Source organism: Hermetia illucens, chromosome 3 (genome assembly GCF_905115235.1).
Source record: "Hermetia illucens chromosome 3, iHerIll2.2.curated.20191125, whole genome shotgun sequence".
Classification (NCBI taxonomy): Eukaryota; Metazoa; Arthropoda; class Insecta; order Diptera; family Stratiomyidae; genus Hermetia; species Hermetia illucens.
Genome location: NC_051851.1, coordinates 21145157 through 21154513, shown reverse-complemented (window position 1 = coordinate 21154513; position 9357 = coordinate 21145157).

Below are 9357 nucleotides of genomic sequence, written 5' to 3'. Positions count from 1 at the left end.
CATCTGGGTTCGGGACGACGTCCGACTCCCTGTTCTTACTCAAGGTCGAGGGAATGTTTTTGTTTGGACTCGGTGTTTAGGGATAACGTTTTTAGCGTTTACCTGACGCTGGCAAGTCGTCACCAGTATATCGTCTTCTAAGTGGTTGACGCTGCTTCCCGGTGTGCACCAACCCGGCGATACCCCTGCCTGTGGAATGTCGCGAGGGTGAACATCGGGAAGTTTCTCGAAGCTCTTGGAGCAGACATAGTCGCGCTGGAGGGGGCTTCGTGCGGTGGTAGAGTTGCAGCTGACACTGTTGTAAACTCAGTGATGAACCTGATAGCGACAACGTGTGGGGCTTCCATGCCCCGGAGGGGCCCCAGCCGTGACAAGCCTTCTATGTACTGGTCCCTTCGGAGGGAGTGTCATAAGCTCCGGCGTTTGGCACAACGCTTACACGCTAGCAAGGAGGCATGTGTCATAAAGGCAGAGTATAGATCAGCAGAAAGGAGACTCCGCAGCGTGATACCTAAAGGGAAAGCTCGCGGCTCGCAGAACCTGGTCAATGAGGTGAATGAGGACCCTTGGGGGCTTGGCTATAAGATTGTTGCCTTTTTGTCGCTGGAAGGTGGTGTTCAGAGGTGGCGGTGAGGAAGACGGGGCGGCAACCCTGTCGGTCGAACCAAGACTAAGTGGCCGAAGAGAACCTTCATAGTTGTGACACCGGGAGACGCTCTATCGCATTGGCTTGCCGGCGGTGATGCAGTATGCGAATGCCCCAAAGGTTTAATTAGGGCGATCAGACCCGAGGGGGTTCATCTGAAGTGGCAATAGGTCAAAAAACCGTACCAGGGGTATACTGGTACCTTGGGAGCCGGGATAGCCCCTGAATTCACATAGTTCAGGAGAATTCCTGTTGTATGTGGGTTCAGCTCGATTGTTGTGGTTGGCCTCCTAGTAGGAGCTTCATGGTGGTGGTTGGTTACGTTCAAGCGAATAGAGAACTTCGGGCTTCAACGTGGTATTATCCTTCAACACGGGAGCCGTACTCCTTAGTTCGGTAGAGATTTAGGTATGTCTTACATGCACCAGTATGAATGTTGAGCCGTGCACTCGGTATAGACTGGGACCGTTGTAACTTGTCGCAACGGCGCTCTGATTGCGGTCACAAAATCAATCCGTGTCCATGGGATTAAGTACCCGAGGCAGGCACCCACGTAAAATCATAGAGACGTAACTGTCGCTGGAAGGTAGCGAGACTCGTGCTGATTAGCAAGCCAAAAGGGAACCCGGAGGTGCCGTTTGCATACCGACTGCTGCGTATGCTTGACATGACTGGGAAAGTGCTCGAAAAGCTAATCGGGAGTAGACTCGAACCGAACGGGTGGTGAGATTGATTACTTCCTTACTAAACTAACTGAACTCTAAGTTCGGGCTCATCTTATTGCGAAGAAGACTCAACTCGAGCGGCGGAGAGAGCGGATGGCAACGGGTTCCCTGAACTAACAAAACCATTCTTCCCTATCCATTGGTGGAACGGATTCCCAGACTTGAAGGCTCCCAAAGCCGGAAGAGTGGAAGGGATTGCTCGAAGTAATGTGTCAAACGGTTCCAGGCTTATTCTGTGTTGACACGGGGGTGTTCAGTTGGTAGTCCGATGACGTACTGTTGCGGGAGTCCAACATTTTCTGCGTAAACACATTCACTCTGCCTACTCCCAAAAAAAAAAACCGAAGATCGAAGAGGGAGGACGGTAATGTTTCTCTTGATATTTCTCTGTGAACAAATCCGTAAGGGGTATTGCGTTAGTACTGCTTCTAAATAAACGCGGTTTATGGATGTTTGCAAGTCAATCCATCACTTTCTAAGAAACTTGGACACTTCTTTCCCGCACCGCGTAGTTCTAGCGCAACAATTGGCTCGTTGTCTGTCTGTCTGTCGGGCTGTCTGACTTTTTTTTGTGTAGAGTAAGAAATCTTCAAAAGACTCTGACCTGAGTACACCAGAGTGTGGATCTTTTACCAATTAAAACCACCCACGACTCCCTCCACCCTTTGCCCCGTGGAATCACCATAGAGTATTACATAACGTGGCAGAATTAGCTCACTTTAGCTATTTTCCGATCTTCCATACGTGACGTTCGTAACTGCGCCTTCTTCATCATTTCCACTTTTCGCATTTTGCCTGAATTTGCGATCATTGAGTTGATCGCATCCTAATCTACCTGCGGTGCTGGTATTCTCCTCACCACATTTTGCAGTATCAGTGCTCAAAGTGCCTAAAGTTTCCTCTAGGTTTCTCCTTCCGTTCCTGAATCTCGGACAGTGGAAGAATACGTATTCTGAGGCTTCGGGGACTCCCTCGCAGTTTGGATTTGTCCAATTGTCCAATTTGAACCTATAGAGGTGCACATGCACAGGGGTGTTGCCAAACCTATAGTAGATATGGCAATTTTGACGTTTGAGTGCATCTAGAGTCGGTCATCTACCCCGATCGAAAGGAGATTACCTTTCCTCTCCACCTTGTTTCTGAAGAAGGCTCTCCATAATCGCGTATGGAGATCATCGTTCTGAGCAATGAGGTTAGATCGTCTACCTCTAGCACTGCTATTTTGGGAAGAACAATTGCCACCATGTTTGTCGTTGACGTGTCAACCCCAGCACATGTCGAGCATACTGCTTCTTTTCTCCCTGGCAATTTAGGAATCTGCCGTGCAGTCTACCAGTATATGACCTGATCGCACATTATCCTATCTCACGACAAGGCCTTCGTTAACTGCCTGCCCCTCACAAGTCAGTACTTGCTCTGTTTTTGGCAGTATAGTCAGTTAAATGCCCTTGATCGCACTACTACAGCTATGGCGAAACTCCTGACTCCTGGCTTCACTCTTGGCCCATCCTGGATTTCCCCTCTCTATTGAGTTCTGGTTTGGGGTTTTTGGGAGCATTTCCCTCATGTGGGTTGGCCTCCGTTGCTCCCCACCTTCTTGGCTCCGATAATGATGGCTTAGATCAGTCCTGAGCTTTCTTAAAGGCCTCTTCTGGCTTCGGATCTTTCTACAGATAACGCAAGTACCATTTAACAAATGCGCCAGTGAGGTCTGTCTTCTTCCTGACAGCTGATATACTAGTCTTAGACGTACCCTTGATCGTTCCTGCTTTTTGAGCAGTGGTTTTTGTTGGTTGCGATCATCGCGGTAGACTGATGTTGACCTTGAGTATTGCGAAGATGTACTTCCGCCTAGTTAACCAGTTTGTGCGCTGTACGGGGTCCTGCTTGTTTGTTATTGTTGTTTTGTTTTTAATTTTTGTTTTGTTCATCTGGTTCCCACGAGTATGCGGCTTAAGAGGTCCGCCCTGGCAAAGGCCTTCGCAGCACCGCAAAGTTATTGTTACTCACTTAGGCGACCAAGTATCAGTGAGGCTCCGTTCGAATACAGTCAGTTATCCCCGACTGTAAACTATCGAAGGTTACGCACGACGCTCTGGATTGGGGGTGGTGTTTTTCGATGCCTTAGCTTAGATCCGCTGCATTTTGTTGATTGTAGGGTCACCTCTTACAGGGTGTGGCTTTCAGCACCCGCTAAAGGTCTTCGTACGCGAGAGCATCTGCTTCTGGAGAGCCAAGTAGCATCCTTGAAAAGAGATAGGTGGAGTCTATTGCTTGACCCCTAAATATTTACGGACGATAATAGTAGTTTTATTTGGTCCTTCACGTGTTTATCTATATCAAAACGTATGCACAAGCGGCATAACAAATGACAACAAGCGTTTAGGCGATATTGATATTGACCAGTCTACCCATATCCAAATTTTGCTCCTTTTCAAGTCCTTTTAATGTTCACAATTTCCCAGGAAGAACATTCGACAAGCAACAGCCAAAGTACACGCGAAGTAGTAAAACCGTCATCCAACCTTCAGTCTGCACTGTACAGTCCTCGTATCCTTTTCGTAAACAACCCGTATTATCGCTTGGTGGAGGCGATACGGTGTCCATTGTGGTCAACATGTGTGGACACAGGAGGGTATTAATAATGCTTCGGTGTAAGCGATATGAACGATTTGTAAGCTCCTGTGTTCGGTTTTATTCTTGTAATTAATACGGTGACGGCTCCTAGCTACGATGGCGAGCATCCGGCAGAAGGGATTACCAGAGGGGAAATCGTGTGACCATGGAACACATATCAAATGAAAATTAGTCGACTAAACAAGAACAAAAGGAATTGTTCATTTTAATCCTGCCACGGCTGAGGTAGTTGTGGTGCCGGTGATGTGACGGGGGTTCCAAAGAAATGAAGCTTTGAGTGAATGATTTATTGCCTTCCGACTGCCTCTGCTCCAAGGAGCTTATCCAGATCAGGATCAGGATTGTTAGTGTTTTTTTTGTCACGAAATCTGACTGAGCGCTTTTTGCCACTTAGCGGAATGTTTTTGTCACTTTTGCCTCAATGACGACTGACTTTTCCCTGCAGGACACAAAGCCATTACGAATGGGAATAAATAGCGACAATTTAGCAGTCCCGTGTGAGGAGTGCGTGATGGCAATGGTAGTGAGTGTGTTTTTGCCATCAATGCCAACGGACCGATTTCTGTGCACCAGAGTTAATGCTAATCCCCGGAATCTTTAAGGTTTTAAGGAAGTGGTTTCCTTAAATTCAAGCCAACTTTCAGACTTAGGGGATGAATATTTAATTGAGTTTCTTTCGGAGCACGGTACAGGCTCTCCAGGATGTTCCTATACTCCCCATCCGGCAAGCATGTTGATTCACCCCCCCTTTGGAGCGTATTCATCGGAAATTTACTGAGAAACCAATTGGAATTCCACCCTTTTCGCTCAATTAAGGAATTCCTTCACAACCCCTATCTTATTTACATCTTCAATGGAAGTGATTAAAATCTGACATTGTAATCAGATATCAAGTGACATCAGGTAGGATCAGCATTACATTGTCTGCCAACAAAACTACTAATTCTGAAGGTGTACGGATGGTGGTTTGTAGGGAGTTGTGGGAGTGTCATTTGCGAAAGGTATTTCTCGACAAACTTTTCATTAGCTTCCGTTCCCGTATCTGATTTAGGGGCGACAATGAGGGATAGAATGTTTGAACATGGGGTTACTTGTAATTAGACAAAACAAATATTTTTATTGATTTTGGAAGTGTAAAATTAAGTGGTGGTTTGGCACTTAGGGGGAAGGTTTTCATTAGGTAAACTCATTAACTTGTTATTTGGAATTTATTCGAGTTAGGGTGAGAATTTTAATTGTTCAAAGATGGAATCGCGAGTTGTGGCTATGGTTTATGTACCCAGTAATTATGGGGTTGTCTGTGGAGTTTTATTGAAAGTTTTTGGAAACAAAGGGATAATAGGAAAGGGGGATGACAGTTCCTTCGAAAAATCCTTGTTCACTTTAGGCATTGATTCTATGTTTGATACTAGATTGTGTGGATATCCACATACATAGATTACAGGAATGCACAACCAGGTCAACCCGACGCCAATAAAGTATCTGCCGGCAATTACATCTTCACTGCGTGTGACCATAAAGGGCATGTCGACGGTAAAGGCGTGAGAACACACAATGAAGCTGGCGATTGTTTCGTCGGTTATCTACTTTGTCGTGGTGAGGGAGCTCAGTAAGGAGGATCCCCTGGGAATCCAGAGGTGACACCTGATGCTAAGCGGTAACCAAAACCCCAAGTCAAGGTGTGGCTACCGTGCCGAGAGCTGAATGGTCACAGGGGTTAAGATGTGGCCGTGAACGGTGAACACTACGTACCAGGAGACCCTAGGTTCAACTAGCCTTGTCCCGGAAAAAAAGGGACTCTGCCGATATCGACTTACTTTCCCCTGATAAAACAAAGGCCATGGTAGCCAGATATGAAGAGACTGAAAGCTAAAAAACAAAAGAAATGAACCGCACTTTTATCATGACAATTCAATCCTGAGCTCTTCGTTGGAGAACCTGAGTCTAGACTCAAACTCAGTCCTTAACGGACGAGCCGAAGTAGCCTCCTCCTGTCAGCATTCGTGATCCCGGGCTCCAATTGGCGCCAACTGCTTAGGCTAAAGTCTTACCTACGTCTAAGCATCTGCCCTCGGGCAAACAGTCTTTACGCAAAATAATGCCTCCGAGCAAAAAAACCCTTCGGGAAAACCGCTTCCGGGTAAATCGTCTTCTGGCGAGCCACCTCAGGGCAAACCGCCGGATAAGTCGTCATTTGCAGCCAAGGCTATCGAAGCCGATGGATGGATCTTGCGATCTCCGTTTGCGATACAGAGCAGTGTGAGCAACTAGGGAGGAAACTCCTCCTAGCTGTAAGGATTGCATCCTTGCAAGGGATTACATTACGCTTTGAGTCGGTAGGGGTATACCGCAAAATTTTACGGAGAAACTTTGCCGACGAAAGCAAGAACGAGTGGCTGAGACACTACCGCTCCTCCTTCAACGATGTGTGGGAGGGGGCCTGATAGACCGTGAAGAGGGTTTTCGAGCCACCATCGTTTAAAAAGTGCTTTCTCTGCCTTTCAGAAGAGGAGCATAATGGTGCTGATGGCCTGGAAAAACTTGGAGTTCAGAATGGATGATGTCAGGTAGCAAAGCAGGTGGAAGAGCTGGTAGATCCGGAACTTTCCTCACTATCGGCATTCCAGAACCGAATATTAAGAAGGATCGGGAACAAACGGGCTATCGACTCTACTACGGGCTTGGGACTGTCATATTACAAGTGTCACCATCAAAGGTGAAGTGCGACCTACGGCATCTTCATCTGAAGCGTAGATGAGGTGCCATATCCCTCAGATAAATTTGCAGCCTTGTAAAGCGGCGGTCGTACTTCCCAGCCGTCGGATCAATAGCTACAAGACATTTATATACCTCATACAAGAGCCATAGGTTACTGTTGGGGAAATTAGGAGCTTAAACTTCCGACATTCTGACTTGTTGATGTCAATGGAAGTGATAGACCCCGCTCCAACATAGTGGTTCCAAAAGACCTCTAAGGTATCTTGGTTAACGACCCATGTCATGGCGAAACCACAACAATTAAATTGACCATAAAAGCTAACAGGGAGATAAGAAGTTTCTATTGTGTTCTGTTTATTTCCCTTATGACGTAGACGAAGTTCCCAGTGGAACATTCATCGGAGCTAACCAATATGCCAAAAGTGAAGGCATGGGAATAATAGCAGGCTGTGATGTTAAAGTTCACTATATATGCTGGGGAAATTCCAACGTCAACGCGAGAGGATCAAGACTACTGGATTAGCTGGTATCAACCGAATTGCAGATCCTCAATTTGGGTAATGAACCCACTTTCTACAACGTAGTTAGCTAAAACATCATTGGCATCACGGTGGTGTCCCCAGACATTGCGTGATCTTGTCCGGGAAGAATCTAACGATCTCACGCTCTCGGATTGCAGCGCATTGATTTCGTAATGGGCATGGATCCACCTCCACCCACTTCCTTTCGGAATTCACGTAAGATAGATTGCGTGACATACAAAACAGAACGCAGCGCCCGAGTTGTGATCCCTGGGAGACGCGTCAAATCCATTGCTGGAATTGGGAAAACAATCCAGATGATCACAACTAACATGCGAGAAGCTTTCGAAGAGAGCTATCCACTCATGATGCCAAACACTATGGTGGAACTTGGATTTGGAGAAAGAGAGGAGAACAACAAGGGTGCTTCTCACCCGAGCTCTAAAGTTTGATACAGCTACTGGCTGGATTCGGTATAAAGATGCTCAAAAAACTCTACAGAAGAGCATAAGGTCGGCCAAACGATCGTCATGGACACACTTTTTTGGAGAGACCAATTTCTTTAGGCAACCTTAAAGCGGATCCTTGAAGAATGTAGCCAGCAGTTGGGTTATCTACGTTTACAGGGCGGCGCAGATAGCGATGAAGAAACGGCGAACCATTTGCTTGAAATGCACTTCCTAGGCAGCATCCAAAATCTCAACTCGGGGCCGACGAATACATACAGCCTTCAACCGGAATATATGACTTTGGCATGCAAAGTAGTTTAACTGGAACGAGTGAAATGGGCATTTAACTCGTTCTATAGATACAAGTCTGCAGGTCCGGATGGCATTATTCCGGCTCTAGTAATAGAGGGAAGGGATGCGCTGGGTCTATGCATTTTGAATTTATACTGCGCTTGCCTAGCACATGCTTATATTCCAACCAGCTGCCGTGATGTCTGCCTGCATTTTTGTTGCCCTTTAAGAACAAGGCACATGAAAACCTTAGTAGTGCCTTGACGGGACAGTGCGCCTCAAACTACTGGTGGTCTTGACCATGCGAGCAGGAAGAGGAGAGGTTCCTATAATTCGAATGCAGTTGCTCGGCCTCCTTAGACTTCAGATGAAGGTACCTTGGTAAGGTTTTCTTCAACGAAGGGTCTGCACATTCTCTGTCTCTGGAGAATGGTCTTAGATTCGCGAAAGCCCGCGAACGCTGTTGGCGAGAGGCCGATGTATAGATAATGTCCAGGCATATCTATTCTGCACTATGTATCTCTAGGTTGACCCACACGTCGGTTACTTTAGGGGGCTTATGGATTTCTTCATCTGGAAGAGCCAATAATGGAATTGCCGCCCTTTCTTAAAATGTGACCTATCCACTGCCTCTTCGGTCCTCTAATTAACACATTTACTGGTACGTTGGCGCATCCTTGGCTCGAAATTGCGTCAGAGTACCGATGACACAGCGAAGACAGGGGTTACTTAAGGCTTGCAGCCTTTGAGTTACAGTGGTGCTTATTTCTCGTAAGTTGCTCCCATATAACAGCACAGAGGTAAGGTTGGCGCGGACCCACCTTTACCTAGATGCGGACGTTGAGGCTTATGTATTTCCAGATTTTAGGTAACATATTTAAATCAGATCTAGTGCTGACAATGCATCGGGTGATATCAAGCATAGTGCCCCCATAATCAAAAACAAAGATCCAAAGACAAATTGGTAGTCGCTTTCGATAGGGAAAGTGCGATGGCAAGCCAGATTGAGAAACCTAATTTTGTTTAAGTTTGTCTTCAGTTTATCTCTGCTTGCCTCCTTTTCTAAATTCGGAGCTTTTTGGCCAAGATCCATGATTCGGTTAGAGAGTAAACAGATGTCACCGGTGTAGTCAAAAAGTTTGAGGCAAGATGATGTCCTCCATCCATCCTACTGCCTATGCACGATTTTGGAAACTTCGGGGTGGTGGAAAGCATACAAATACCCCTCCAATGGTCACATTTAAGGTGAGTGCCCTATTCCGATGTCTTTGCGATCATCCCCGTTTCCTATTCTCTGGGAAATATTTCTAGGATTGCCGTTTAAGTGGAAATATCAACAATTCACTGGCAGCCATAAAGAGAGCCATCGA